At 38.8% G+C, this 13,346-nt stretch overlaps 1 long non-coding RNA gene across 1 annotated transcript in view; it reads right to left on the bottom strand.

Annotated features, from left to right (window-relative positions):
• Nucleotides 1–356: 356 nt before the first annotated feature.
• Nucleotides 357–13,346, bottom strand: part of LOC122633140 — a 59,123-nt gene continuing 46,133 nt past the window's right edge. Inside the window, exons 3-7 of the long non-coding RNA XR_006328045.1 lie at nt 7,782–8,245; nt 7,357–7,682; nt 6,029–7,127; nt 1,116–1,463; nt 357–722 (exon numbers count right to left, since the gene is read on the bottom strand). This is a non-coding gene — a long non-coding RNA (uncharacterized LOC122633140). The remainder of the gene's footprint in view (nt 723–1,115; nt 1,464–6,028; nt 7,128–7,356; nt 7,683–7,781; nt 8,246–13,346) is intronic.

Raw genomic sequence — 13,346 nt, 5'->3', positions numbered from 1 at the left:
ATGACTACAGACACATGCGTTTCACCAATACTCCTATTATCGATAATCGTATATCTATTTGACGAGAAAAAAAATTATGATATTAAATGTACGATGAAGTCGAAACATCTAACGATATTCAATCAGAATGATTACGATATTAAAGAATAAAAGCCGATTTATGGAAATACGTGAATGAAATGAATAGTATTATTTAAAAAAAAAATATGAAAGGGTGAATAGTTTCTCTTTATCTGAAACAAACATTAATACATATAATTAATACTTTTACATTATTCGACTCGATAATTTCTGCTTCAAGACCTTCAGCTTCACTTCGACGAATCGAACAGGAATACAAACGGAACCGAGTTAAAACAGTACAGGAAGGTGGTTAACGAGCTGCGTCGAGGCAAGACTTTCGGTCGATTGTCCGAACAAAGCGAGTTCGCAGCTTATCTTCTCGCGTGAAGCATTCTTTTCGCGCTTACTTCTCTCAGTGCTCTCAAGCTCGTCCTTTTCGCCTCGTTACACAGACTACAATTGACACGTTCGAATGTTGTATACGACGCTTCCCTCGGAAACTGTTTATCACTTTCGACGAGTTGGTCCATCCTTTTCCCCTTTTAAGTCCACTCGAGAGAGAACGTATGTGCTCAGACATCGATATATCGACGTTTCTGATCTTATCGAGCTTATTAAACGATCGAATACTTCGTTGGTACGGAAATCTGATCTGAAATCTAGGGCATATAATAATAATAAGAATAAATATAATAAAAATAAATATATAATAACGATAACTATAACAATAACAATAACAATAATGATAATAATGGCTTTATTAATGAAATATGCATTTACAGTTGCAACCATTTTGGAATTGGATAAAGGAGTAAATTATTTAATAAGAATTATTTTTTGCCCGACGAGTATTCCCATATGTCTATAAATCATTAAAATATTCATGTGTTTTTATGAGTCACCCTGCATGTCATCCTCTAGATTGCATAACTCAATCAATATATAATTTCACGCATAAAGTCAACATGATTTCACCGTACAATGACAATTTAAGAATCGATGAATATAAAACTGCCTTTGTTAGTTAATATTATTTTTAATTACAAACTCACCGGTGTCTCACAAACCGTCCGACTATTTCTTTCGGTGGAAGGGACGATAGTATTGAGGTGAAAGGGAGCGTTTCGATAGGAGAAGTGAGATAAGTCGAGTTCAAATTTATGGCGCTTAGGTAGGTGTAGGTACGAGCCACGCATACGATGCGTCATGGCGTGCTGCATGCCATGCTTTCGTTCTCCTCTTCGTCCTTTTCGTTGTAGCGCCTTGATGACAGTGCAGATTGCGCGACAGTCCACCAGTACCGTTCACCTCCTGTATTTCCCTTTTACGCGCTTATGTAGCATTCACCGTCTTTACCAAATTACTGTACGATTTATTGACTCTCCAAGATGAAATAAAAGCTGGAAGATAATTAAAGCATATCATCAAAACGTTCAATATTTTATGTAAAAGTTCTTTCTCTATTTAAAGATCTAATATAATTTATATGTCATTTTATGGAATTGATTATGCAGAGTTTATGCATATGCATATTCGTTATATTTTAGGTAATATTCAAGGAACTGATAAAAATATAATTACCTAACGAAATCTAATTTAAATAATATAGATGTCTCGACGAAAATAACACTTAAAACGTAATACCTTAAAAGCACGATAAACTTTGATGCGATCTATTGCAGATGTTCATCAATGATTCAAAGACATCTTAAACGTCTTCGGCAAACAAGGAATATCCAAACCCATTAATCCAAACGTCCAAGAACCATTTCGCTAGCTTCATAAGACAGACGATCGAAGTGAGCCTAACCCGTCCCATTTTCGATGGGACGAAGAGAGAAACGAAAATCGTTGCTAGCCTATCTCGTTACACTCGGTGAATACATAAATATAAATTACTTAATTTCGTAACTTGTCTTAAGTTTGGTGCCTACCGTCAACGCGAAGAAAGACGTGATCTTGAATTCATTATCTCGTCGTGGCGCGCCTCGTGTCGATCTTAACGGTAAACGAAGCCGATGCATTTACGCGAGTACACTACATTCACGTAGACAAACAAACACACACACGCACATAAATTTATATATTGTACACAGTTACTTTTATGGTCTATTAAGCGTACGTTCGTTGTCTGGAATATTATACAGGGAGGAAAATGCTTCCTAGGGTGAAAGTATTATAGACACCTGGTATAATCGAGAAAATTTGAAAGAAAAGAAAGAAAATATAAGTTAAGATGATATTACTTCAGCATTGACAATTCCTTTTCATGAGTTACTAGACAGGATAAGGTAAAGGGGGAAGAAGAAGATCGCACTAGATGCGAGAAAAAGATGTCACAGGATGTTTCAACCTCCCTCAAATAGGAAACGCGTGGCACGTTTCTAGGAGGACGATGTCGCTACTTGTTTTTGTTCCCAGCTTCTCAGGAAAGTAGCGTGGAAAGTGGTGCGAAAGAAAATCCATCGTGCGTCGACTTCCGAAGGTGTAAGATTACATGAACGTCATGGCTTCGTTGGAAATGAACGTTTCAAGAATTTAAAACGTTTCATTTCGCGGATATGGAAATGGTAGAAGGAAAAGGGGGTGGGTTGAAGCGTCGTTCGTTCGGAAATTGAAAGATTAACACCAAGGATCGTTTTATGAACTAAAATAAGTCATAAAAATAAAAGGTGCGTTTATTGAAATTAATTTCTTCATACGGATTCAATTAGCATGTTATTATATTTCATTGAAATTATATTTTTCATTGAAATTGAAATTATTATGTTTATTCAAGTTGTACTATCAACGATTACATTACTCTCTGTTGCTTATCTGTCCTCTTGTCGTCACACGTTCCTGCAGGACGTTTCTACAATGATTGTAATAAAGGAGACACGTTTGTAGGGCGAGGCGAGATTTATACATGGAAAGGTGTTACTCTCTAGGCGAGGAAAATAAGACAATTCTCATCGGGGCGCTTATCACAAGCCACATGAAGGAACTCGATACGAATGAAATATATCGCCGGATACGCGAGTGCTCGAGATGCGTGGAGACGCACGTACTGCGAAGGAATCTCGATCGAAGTTTAAGATACGGCACGTTAAACGTTCTTATCTACATATTTTATAGCACCTCGCCCATCGATAATGACGCCGCTTCGAGACTGTTTTTTATCGATAGAAGACATCGTCGAGGGTTAGAATAAAGTAGGGGTAGCATGTCAAACGAATAAACCGAATTTCACTACATCACGTCTAACGCATCGACCCTTCTTTCTCAAAGAGTGATTTACATACGTCAATTAATTAAACAACGTTTCGTTAAACCGGCGCACCGGTTTAATGTATTCGACTCTTTATCTCTCTTCGATTTCTCATCGAGATTAAGCTCATTTTCTCGCACGAGTCCAACCGCGAATGTTTCCCGGCGTATCTCTTTTATCGATTTTCATCTAATTATAAGCCACAAACTCTTTCTCCCTCGCTCTCTTATGTACATACATATATACATATGCAGTACACGTATATATGTATATATTTATATTTTTCTTTCTAAGATATACCAAAGATTCATTTTGATTTACTCAAATGTTTCCATTCAGATGTCTCACCCAATATAAGATACCTTAGCTATCACATAACATTCTTGATCATCGTAGATAACATCGAATGGTCGATCGGTTTGGAATGTTATAGAAATCATGACGGTCTTCGAGTCTGCCGATCGATGCTACAGATATGGGCACGTTTAATCGATGGAAGAAGACTCTCCATGGAAGAATATACAGTAAAGGTGCAAAGAGAGGTATTCAACGGGAGAAGTAGGAGCGTAGTTCAAGAGGAAAATCTATCGTCGTCGTGGAAGGTGCGATGCTCGTTCAAGCGAAGCTATCTCGAACGCGATCGTAAAAGAAGAGACTGCTCTTCTTCTTTCTTTTTCTCGGTCCATAGTAGAAAACAGCGAAGTCCTCGGTATTATTCGATCAGAGTCTACGTTTGCCTAAATTGTTTCAGTCCGTTCTCGTGGCTCGCTAAGGAAAATTGGAAAAACGTCTATTCGCCGGTGAAAAAGAAAATGATGGCGACCGATCGGTAGAAGTAGCTTTTTATCGATTTTCTGAGAACGAGAGAGAGAAATAATGTTAAAAATAAAACGGGAAAAAAATTGATAGTTGAAGTGAGAAAGTAGAGGATAGGGATGGTTCATCTTGCGTCTCTGCATTTTCTAACGCAAGCTTTACGTGACTTGCGAATATCGCAGCTACTTTTGACCGACGAATTTTCAATAGGTAGAAACTTATAGAAAGAGGAATCGGTGCGAGCCTTTGCATTGTTTTTCGCTGGGAAATCGTTTTCCCAGGAAATACGAGGGTCGGCTGAGTTTTTCCTCGGTCCAGCAAATACATGAAAAACGATGGTTCTATGTATATACTCTATGCATATACTCTCTCTTTCTCTCTATATATGTATATAGCGATAGTGGAACAATGAAGTTATTTTTAATTTAATTTACGTACTGGTCAAATTATTCTAAAGACTTTCGATATATTTATTGTATGATACAGAAAAAATTAATTTGATATGTTATATATGATAACGATCGGAATATATTAAATTCCGATTAAATAACTCATTGTCAGTTCGAAATTGAAATTTCAAAAGAACATGATAGCTCTGAAGAAAGAAAAAAGAAAATACATTTCACAATTTATGTCTCCCCTGGTGGGAACGTTCCATTTCAAAAAGTGCTTTTACAAATGATTCGAGATGAAGAAAGAATACGACGACTTTTGAGCGATCCGGTATTCAAGCATCGATTACCAAAGAACTCGTAACCATAAGTGAAAACGATAGGCGCACGAGGATAGGCGTTCTCGTTCGTTCGACTCCGTTGGGAGGCGGATCATGGTATTTATCCTCGGGGTTCAGTTCTGAACGAGCTCTCCATCTTTTTCAGCATCCTTTCTCCACCTACCGAAACGGTGTAGGGATCCGAGATTCTCGTTTCCATTGTGCCATCACAATAGTCACGAGGAAGGTAGCAAGAGAGAGAGAACAAGAAGCAGCTGTCGCGGAAACAAATTCCTAATGTCGCATTAAACAAACCATTTACAATGCAGTCTGCCAAGGACGGCACGTTCGACGGTACAATTACATTATTGCCTTTAGGGGATGCTAGGCCATAATCCAAGAGAAAAAAAGAGAATGGGATGAAACGTAACAGGGAGAAAGATTTCTGATGCTTCTCGCTAGATATATAGCGAACGTGCGACACCGACTGGCAGGAGGCCTGATACTCCAGCGGCACCGTCACTAGGAGGATTTGTCGGATTAGCTTCGATGATTTATGAGCTATACTCGATTAGCGGTGTGATTGAGGAACCTTCCGTATTGGATAGGTCACGAAGAGAAAGCAGCTGGTTCTTTACTTCGATTTGTGGAAATACGTGATTGTGGAAAAGCTGTTTACTTTTAATAATCCCTCGTACGATATACGTGACACGGAAGAACTTACTGATTAGCAAAGTTAGAGGACTTTTACGATGTTAGTAGTTAACAATACTTTTATATATTCCCTTTTGACATACTTTCCATTGTATATTTTATCCCTTACACTTAACTTTTCTAAACATTTGTGTGTATGTTTATGTGTATCTGGCTTTTTGTGTAAGGTGTAGATTCTATAAAGATAAGATGGGAGATTCGATGGTGGTCTTCGTCTTGGTAGGATAATCCATCGCGAATTACGTGCCCCGATGGCACTTTGTCGTCGACGATAATCCTGAAGGGTCGAAGACGATTGGCAGTGTCGATCGTCCAAAGGAAGAAGTGAAGAAGCTAGAGCATCGCGAGTATGGAGAGAGTAATTTGTATTCACGTTAGGCGTTGTCTCGCCACCTGGCAACCTTACTCCTTCTCTCTCTCTCTCTCTCTCTCCCTCTCTTGTTACCCCATTCCCCACGTTCCTTTCCCCATACCATCAGCCTTTCCTTCCGACGTGCTCGTCCTTCTCATCTCGTCTCGTGCACGGCGGCTTCCCCGACAGCGTCGACGTCCTGTCCGTTCTGCTCCGTTGACGTATGTCCTCATCGATCACTTCGTTCGTACCCCTGCTACTCCCAGCCCATCTACCTTGCACCGACGCTCTTCTCACTTCCTCTTCACCCATTGAAATTCCAACCGAGTATAATAAGGTTTTATTGCGTTCGCCAGCGGTCTCTAGCGCCGGTCCTGAAAACAAAGAGACCAAAGAGAAAGACAAAAAGAGAGAGAGGGGAGCGAGAGAGAGACAATTGCTTGGACAAGATGGACGAAGGATAAACCTCTCTATCCGTCTCCCTTTCTCTCACTCTGTCTTTCTTTCTCTTTATCTTCCTCTTTATCTTGCTCTCTATTTAGTTCAAAGATAAAATAGCACCAAGCACAGCTTTGTATCTTCGAAGGATTATGGCGATACCCTCTTCAACGTACTAAAAATCTTGTCCTTCCGAAACGCGAGCTGTCTTTTATGGCTAATTTTATGGGTAGACAGGCATACCGTGATAACGAGAATCTCACAAGCGACGAAGATCGTAAACCGAATCGCGAACATTTTCTAGAATTCCTTGTCTTTTCTGTCAAGGTAGAAAAGCTATGCGAGTTAAGGGATACCCGTGAAAAGCCGAGGTTATTTTTATTCTAGGAAGCAACGTTTCTCAACTTGACTTGGTAGAAAATGTAAAATATATCTGGTTAAATGATACACGTGTCTCGGTTTAAGAATTGGTCTTTTCTCTGTGAAAATTCGAAGGATTAAGAACTTGGTATTTCTTCTTCGTTCATTTAGGTTCAATTAGGATTAATTATCCTTATTTCATATAAAAATCCTTATTTTATTGCTCTACATATCATTTTTCTTAAATTAACTTTATATTATCAAATATTCGTATATACATATTAAAGTTTCTTTCATACCGACCTCCGTTGAGCTAGTTGTACAAGAAATTTCCATTATTTCTTGATCCTTACGGTACGCTTTTAAAATCCCCATTAAAAGCCTTGCTTTTTTCTTTTGTGTGAACCCTCCTACAAACGTATCTGGAAAAACGGGAGACGCGTTAACGGTCATCTTATATGGAGGATACGTGTCATGTGGACTCGTTAGTCGAAACAAATACGATCTGGGGTAGGTACTAAGGTATACGTATATATATATACATATATATTATATATATATATGTATATGTGAACTGATGTGTATTTGTATGTATATAAACCAAGGCCCCTCGTCCGTCCACATCGTCAACGCCCATGGGATTATCCATACCATCTCGTTTCCGCAGCATCCCTGTCAGCCACAATCCGGTCGTATCTTTGACGATTTATTCGTATTACTTCTTTTGCGAAAAAGTTCAGAGGAACGAACCAAAAGGATCGCCTGTTCATCGCATTCCGTACACGTGAAATAAAATCATGGAAAACTCAAAGCACGTGTGGTCTCGATCTAATGAGAAATGATATTTATATTAAAAATTGTTAGCCGATGAAAAGCGGACATCCGCATTTATATCTATTCTGATATTTGTCAGTGCTTTCTCAGTTTCCTTCCATTACTGTTTACTTTTACCTCGAAATATCAGGCAAGCTCCGTTGCTGAAAACAAAAAAAAATAAAAAAAAAAAACAAAAAATTGATTAGACTTGTTTTAGAGTTATTTTTTTTTCTTTTTCTTCTTTCTTCACGTATCATTACCAAAGTAGAAAAGTAGATATCCTTTGATCATCTTATAGTGTAAAAGATTTGGTGGAGCACAGCTTTCTTGGTGTTCGTAGACCACAGTACAGTATAGCCTTGCGCCATCTCTGGGAAACACAGCTTTGCCTTCTTCCTAGAGTTCTCTTAAAGCAAAGTAAGCTCCTCCTCGTAGCCACGGCCGTTTGGGAATACGTACCATTATCCTCTCGACGTATAGATGAAAGCGAAACCAACCCGCAGAATGGATTTATCCAGGAAACGCGACAAAGGGAAAGGCAAAGTTTTCCGCTAATGCGAGCAAGAGAGAAAGAGAAAGAGACAGGAGAACGTCGCATTCGCTAGACGACCACAAGCCGTTTTGCACGCGTTTCTTTTTTAACTCGCCTATCCTTTTTAGAATGCGTTCTTCAACGCATAATCCTCTCTTTAGTGCTTCCCACGTATCTTTGAAGTTGCTATCACTGCGAAGCAAATTCGTTAATCTCCCGTTTGGTACATCTGTCTCGTAGACTTTCTAAAATATATAATAATAATTAATAGTGTTAATACAACTATCAAAATTTACATTCGAATTTCACGAATATTTAGCTATTTATATTTGATATACTTGCTTGTCGGTAGTCTTATGTTCAAGAAAAAAATAATTTTTTTCATATTTTGTTTTGAGAACATCGTATTTAATGGCGCCATCCGATGGCGCCTTAGAGTCTAACGAAAATTCTTTCGGTTTTCGGGTACATGCAAATGAACGCATAAACTGCAAACCGTAACCTTGACAATTTTGACGTAAATCGCATTTCTCCGGTGTGCGACGAAACTTTCACGTTTGCTATATTGTTCTGACACACAGCGGGCAAACACACAACGAACGTAGCGCAATTCCGGCTGTAACCAAGGCTATGAATTATGCAACCTCTATTGGTTGGTGCCGGCACCCTCCTGTGGACTGGCACAATCCTCATATTCCTCTCTCCCTTCAGTATTCCTCTTTCTCCTCATCTATTCTCTCGTTCCAGTCTCTTTCTCTCTTGCAATGTTTCTCTTTCTCCTATGGCAACCCCCATCGAGTCGTTACAAAGTATCGAAACTATATGGGATTGTATCTTTTGTACGGGAAAAACTTTTTTCTACATTGGAATAATATTTTATCATATGTTCCTACATTAGACGAAATATATTTTAATCTGAATCAATGACAAAAATAAGTCAAGTATGTCTAACGATGAAAAGAAAGATAATAACCGATCGATTTCACTGTAATTTATTTAATAACTAGGACTCCTAAGAGCCGAATTTAAATCTCTTTCTCTCTTTCTCTCTCTCTCTCTCTCTTCAGTTTCAAAGCTGGCACACAAGATATTTACGACATGCGATAGCCTTTATCGAGGAAAGCTTCAAAGCCACGAATAGTCGGTCCATTTGGTATTTACTTCTGGCTATATCAAACGTAGTAATTACTCGTTAAGAGCGGCCGGCTCACAAAGGGTAGAAATGCAGCCTTGAATTCTGCAATGCGTCATTTAGTCCGTGCCATTAAAGCCTCTGAGTTGTTCGAGTCTAAGAGAGGAGAAGAGACGAAGGGAGGAGGCAGAAGATAGAAGAAGGGAAAGACTAAAAAATAAAAGGAAAGAAACCGTTCGCGACTGCGGCGTTCAACTCGACATTTGAAACGCTTAAAAAGAACGTGTCGTCAAGAGAGAACCGGTATATGTACCTAGACGTACACAGCCTGCGCATTTTATTTCAGAGCTGATAGGGTGGCTGATAGGGTGTGAGAGACGCAAGAGGACCTTCTATCTTTCCCTTTTAGTTCCCTTTTCCGATCCTAAAAAAGTCATACTTTTCCACGTATGTATATTACGACTTTCGTGATATCGTTGCTAACGGTAGCTATCTCGTTATCAATAGCCTAATGTCATTTTTTTTTCGAGAGGATCTAACAAAATCTTCGGTGTTAAAATATTGCAAATTTTCGACTTTCAATATATCTAAACTTTGATTCGTGGAGGTAAACTCTAACTGTCTATTGTCCAGTATCTTGCTCATAAACCTCCGAACGTGTGTTTCGTGTGTAATGATTAATGGGTTTGCTCTGGTGATTCTGCGTTGGACTCTGGCATCGATCTATGACCTATGAACGCGTCCATTGGAACATTACGCTTGAACGAAGCATAGCTATACCGAAAGATGCCATTAGTTTTGCCATTTCCCAGAAATGCTGTTCAACTTCCTTCGCCTCCCAAAATCGTTTTCCTGATTCTTCTTTTCTTCCCTTTTTTCCCTCTTTTTTTTTCTTCCACCTGTGTGTATGTATCTATCATTTTCGGCAGATTTCTCTTTTGCTTCTTTCTACCTTTGGCAGGTCTGGTGAGAGTGTTCGATCGGTTTTCTCACGGGCAAATGAATCGTGAAATTGCTGGAGGTTGCTGAAAGGAGGCTGTTTCTGACGATAAAAATTCGAAAGCGAAGGGTGCAGAGAGTATTGGACGAGATGAATCTTGGGAGTATCACTTAAGGGTTAAATCGTAGATAAGATTATCGAAGTCGTAAGTAAATGGTTCGTGGGTTCCATCGTTCGGAATAAAAAATTTCATCGTCCCTTTTCAATGTGTTTAAAGTCCTTGTCCTCTCTAAACCATACTTCGACGTATTCATTGATCATCTATATAATAATCCGAAGGAAAATTCTTACCTGAGGAAAAATTCTTTCTTTCGTTACGAAACGTTGAAGACGTATTTATTGTACGTTTGCAAGCATAAGAAAAATCGTGGGGTATCAGATTAGCGAGATTCTTCGAGAAACCACAAGAAGGTTCGATCAACCACGTCGATCGGACATTTATCTCCGTGCTAATGAAAACGGTCGGCTATATATCCTACTGTCGCCTCTTCTCTCTCACGTTCTTCTTCCTAATATTAAGGGACCACCTTGGGCTCTGCTGCTTTAATTAGTAAACTCGACGGTTCCTCGCTCGGTTCGAGCTTGCTAATGAGAATTTGAGTAATGACGCTCCTCTCGCGCGACCCATCCTCTCTACCATCTACACCACCTACCTCTTTCGTCCAATAGTAAATTTGCCGACGTACTTTTGCACGGCAACGATGGTACACGCGAAAGAGAGATGCCGTGTGTTAGAAACACGGAGACGAATGGCCTTGACGAAACTTTCGAACAGAACAAATACATCTTTCGAAAGTGTTCACGCTCGATCCATTCTGTAAAAGACAGATACCAGTGGATTCCTCTTCGACTTTTAGTTCGTAGGGAGGATTTAATCCCTATTTGAATTGTTTCTACTTTACTCGTAAAAGTAAGCGTAGCAGACGAACAGACGATAACAATTACAATCTTAAGAAAGATTAAAAAGAATTTAAAAAGAAAAACTTTACTCGGAAATCGTAAATTTGAATACAATTGGATATACCAAGAATGAGATTAGTACTGGCTTAAGATTATTGAATCGTGCTGCGATCTTGTAAAACTTTGAAGAGTCACGATAGAATTCGACCTTACCGACATTGCTCAGTCGATATGACGAATAAAATGGCCGTGCGATCTTACGTTTTCCATGTTGCATCGACCTGCATAGTCGAATATTTAGATACCTGCTTCATACGTAGAGAGGGAGTCTGCTATTTCGTTGCACCCTCTGCATTAAGTCTAAAAATTTTATTCTTTTATCATTATTATTATTATTATCATCATTGTCGTAGTTCTACCATCGAAAAAGTCAAGTAGTCATGCTATCAATGAATAGAAAATTCATTACGAAAACAAACTTGTCAAAACATCTGCGAGGAAGATTTTACTCTTTTTTTTTTTTTGAACCATCGTTCTACGTTTTCAACTACTCCATCATCCCTCTTTATTGCCATCTTTATCACCTCTGTCAGACACTAATACCAGCCATATCTCTTAATGAAAAGTGAAACGACCTACCAAAAAAGAAAGCAAACCATTGAAAAGAAGAAGCTCCAAGTTAAAACTCCTCAAAACGATTCCTCTCTTTTCCTTCGTTTCGAATCCTCTCCCTTTCTTTCTCTCTATATTTCTCTTTCCTTTCGAGGATGATTTCAACCAAGAGGGAAAGTCGAACGGGAAATTATTTTACGGCTTATTCATACTGGCCTTCGGCAAGAGGAAGAAGGGAGGATCTTACACGTTAAAAGTTCGCGAAATATATTGCTGAGCCCTTATTGTCTATGCAAATCCTAACCTCAACTCTGTTAAAAATACCCCTTGTATCAGAAACTCCCAACCTTCCTATTCCTCTCTTCTTCTTCTTCTTCTTCTTCTTCTTCTTCTTCCTTTTCTTCTTATTCCTCTTATTCTTATTCTTATTCTTATTCTTATTCTTAAGCTCACCCTCGTGCTCGTCCATTTCACTGTCGCTTGAGAAAAAGGAGGAGAAAGAAGGCGTTTAAAAGGTGGAACGATAGAAAATGAGTAAGAGTGAGTGTAGAAGTGATTGTCTATGTCTATGTATATGTATTCGTGAAGGAGACTTGTTTCGTACCGAAACGCCTACATCGCCAGCCAGCTTCAATTTTATTTTTCCAACGCTGGCCTCCCTTAATTTACCTGAATTTAAATTTAACAAGAGTATCCCCCAGTACATAGGTATATCGGGAAATCGTCGAGCTTGTGCCTATCGTTTCAACCTTCAAGAGGAAATTTCTCCGAAACATCTGCGACCTCGGAATTTGCAAAGTCCTTTTTTACGTTTCTCTCTTTTTTTCTTTTTTTTATTCTTTCTTTTTATCTATTCTTCCTTTTTTTTCACTGCCTTCATTCTCTATCGAACTTTCACGTTGGAGTTCAGAATCATCGGGAATCGAAAGTTCGTTCGTGCATACACGATCGAATTTTCTAGATTTCCTTTGTCAATCAACAGTTTTAAGAATTACCCGATAACTATTTTTATGCTCAAATTTTCGCAATAAATTTTCTTCGGGAATCATCGAATGCTACTTTATTTTCTGTTATAACAAATTACAATCGATATTTAATTACACATATGTTACAGAAATTATAAGAAAAAATTTTAATATTTATGTCAGTTATCTGACTCCCTCGAACACTAACAAAACACGTAACTTCCATAATTTTGACTATACCGGATGAAGGAAAAACCATTTCGTTAAAACCATGAAGAATCGAAGAAAAAGAAGACCTCTTTCTTTCTCAGCTTCTCAGTACTATCCTACGATCGACGAAAGTGCGAGAAAGATATACGAGCATTGCGGCTTTCTCACCAGCAAAGCCGGCATTAATTTTGAGCTGGCTTCCGAAGCATAAAATACGTTTACATCAGACCCGTCTTGAAGATAGAAGACGTAGTACACCATAGGCTTCCGAAAGACCTTCGTGAGCGGTATACTTGGAAGGTATTTTACGGATTTTATACTCGGCCTTCACCCTATCTCTTTCTCTCTCTCTCTCTCTCTCTCTCTCTCTCTCTCTCTCTCTCTCTCTGCTTTTCTCAAACGACGCAAAAAGAGAGAGGATACAACTTGTTTAGTGCACAAACGATACTCACAAACGATATGTATCGCGAATCC

This window comes from Vespula pensylvanica, chromosome 11 (assembly GCF_014466175.1).
Source record: "Vespula pensylvanica isolate Volc-1 chromosome 11, ASM1446617v1, whole genome shotgun sequence".
NCBI classification, from domain to species: Eukaryota; Metazoa; Arthropoda; class Insecta; order Hymenoptera; family Vespidae; genus Vespula; species Vespula pensylvanica.
The sequence above is the reverse complement of the archived record's forward strand: the minus strand, read 5'-3'. Positions and strand labels throughout refer to the sequence as shown.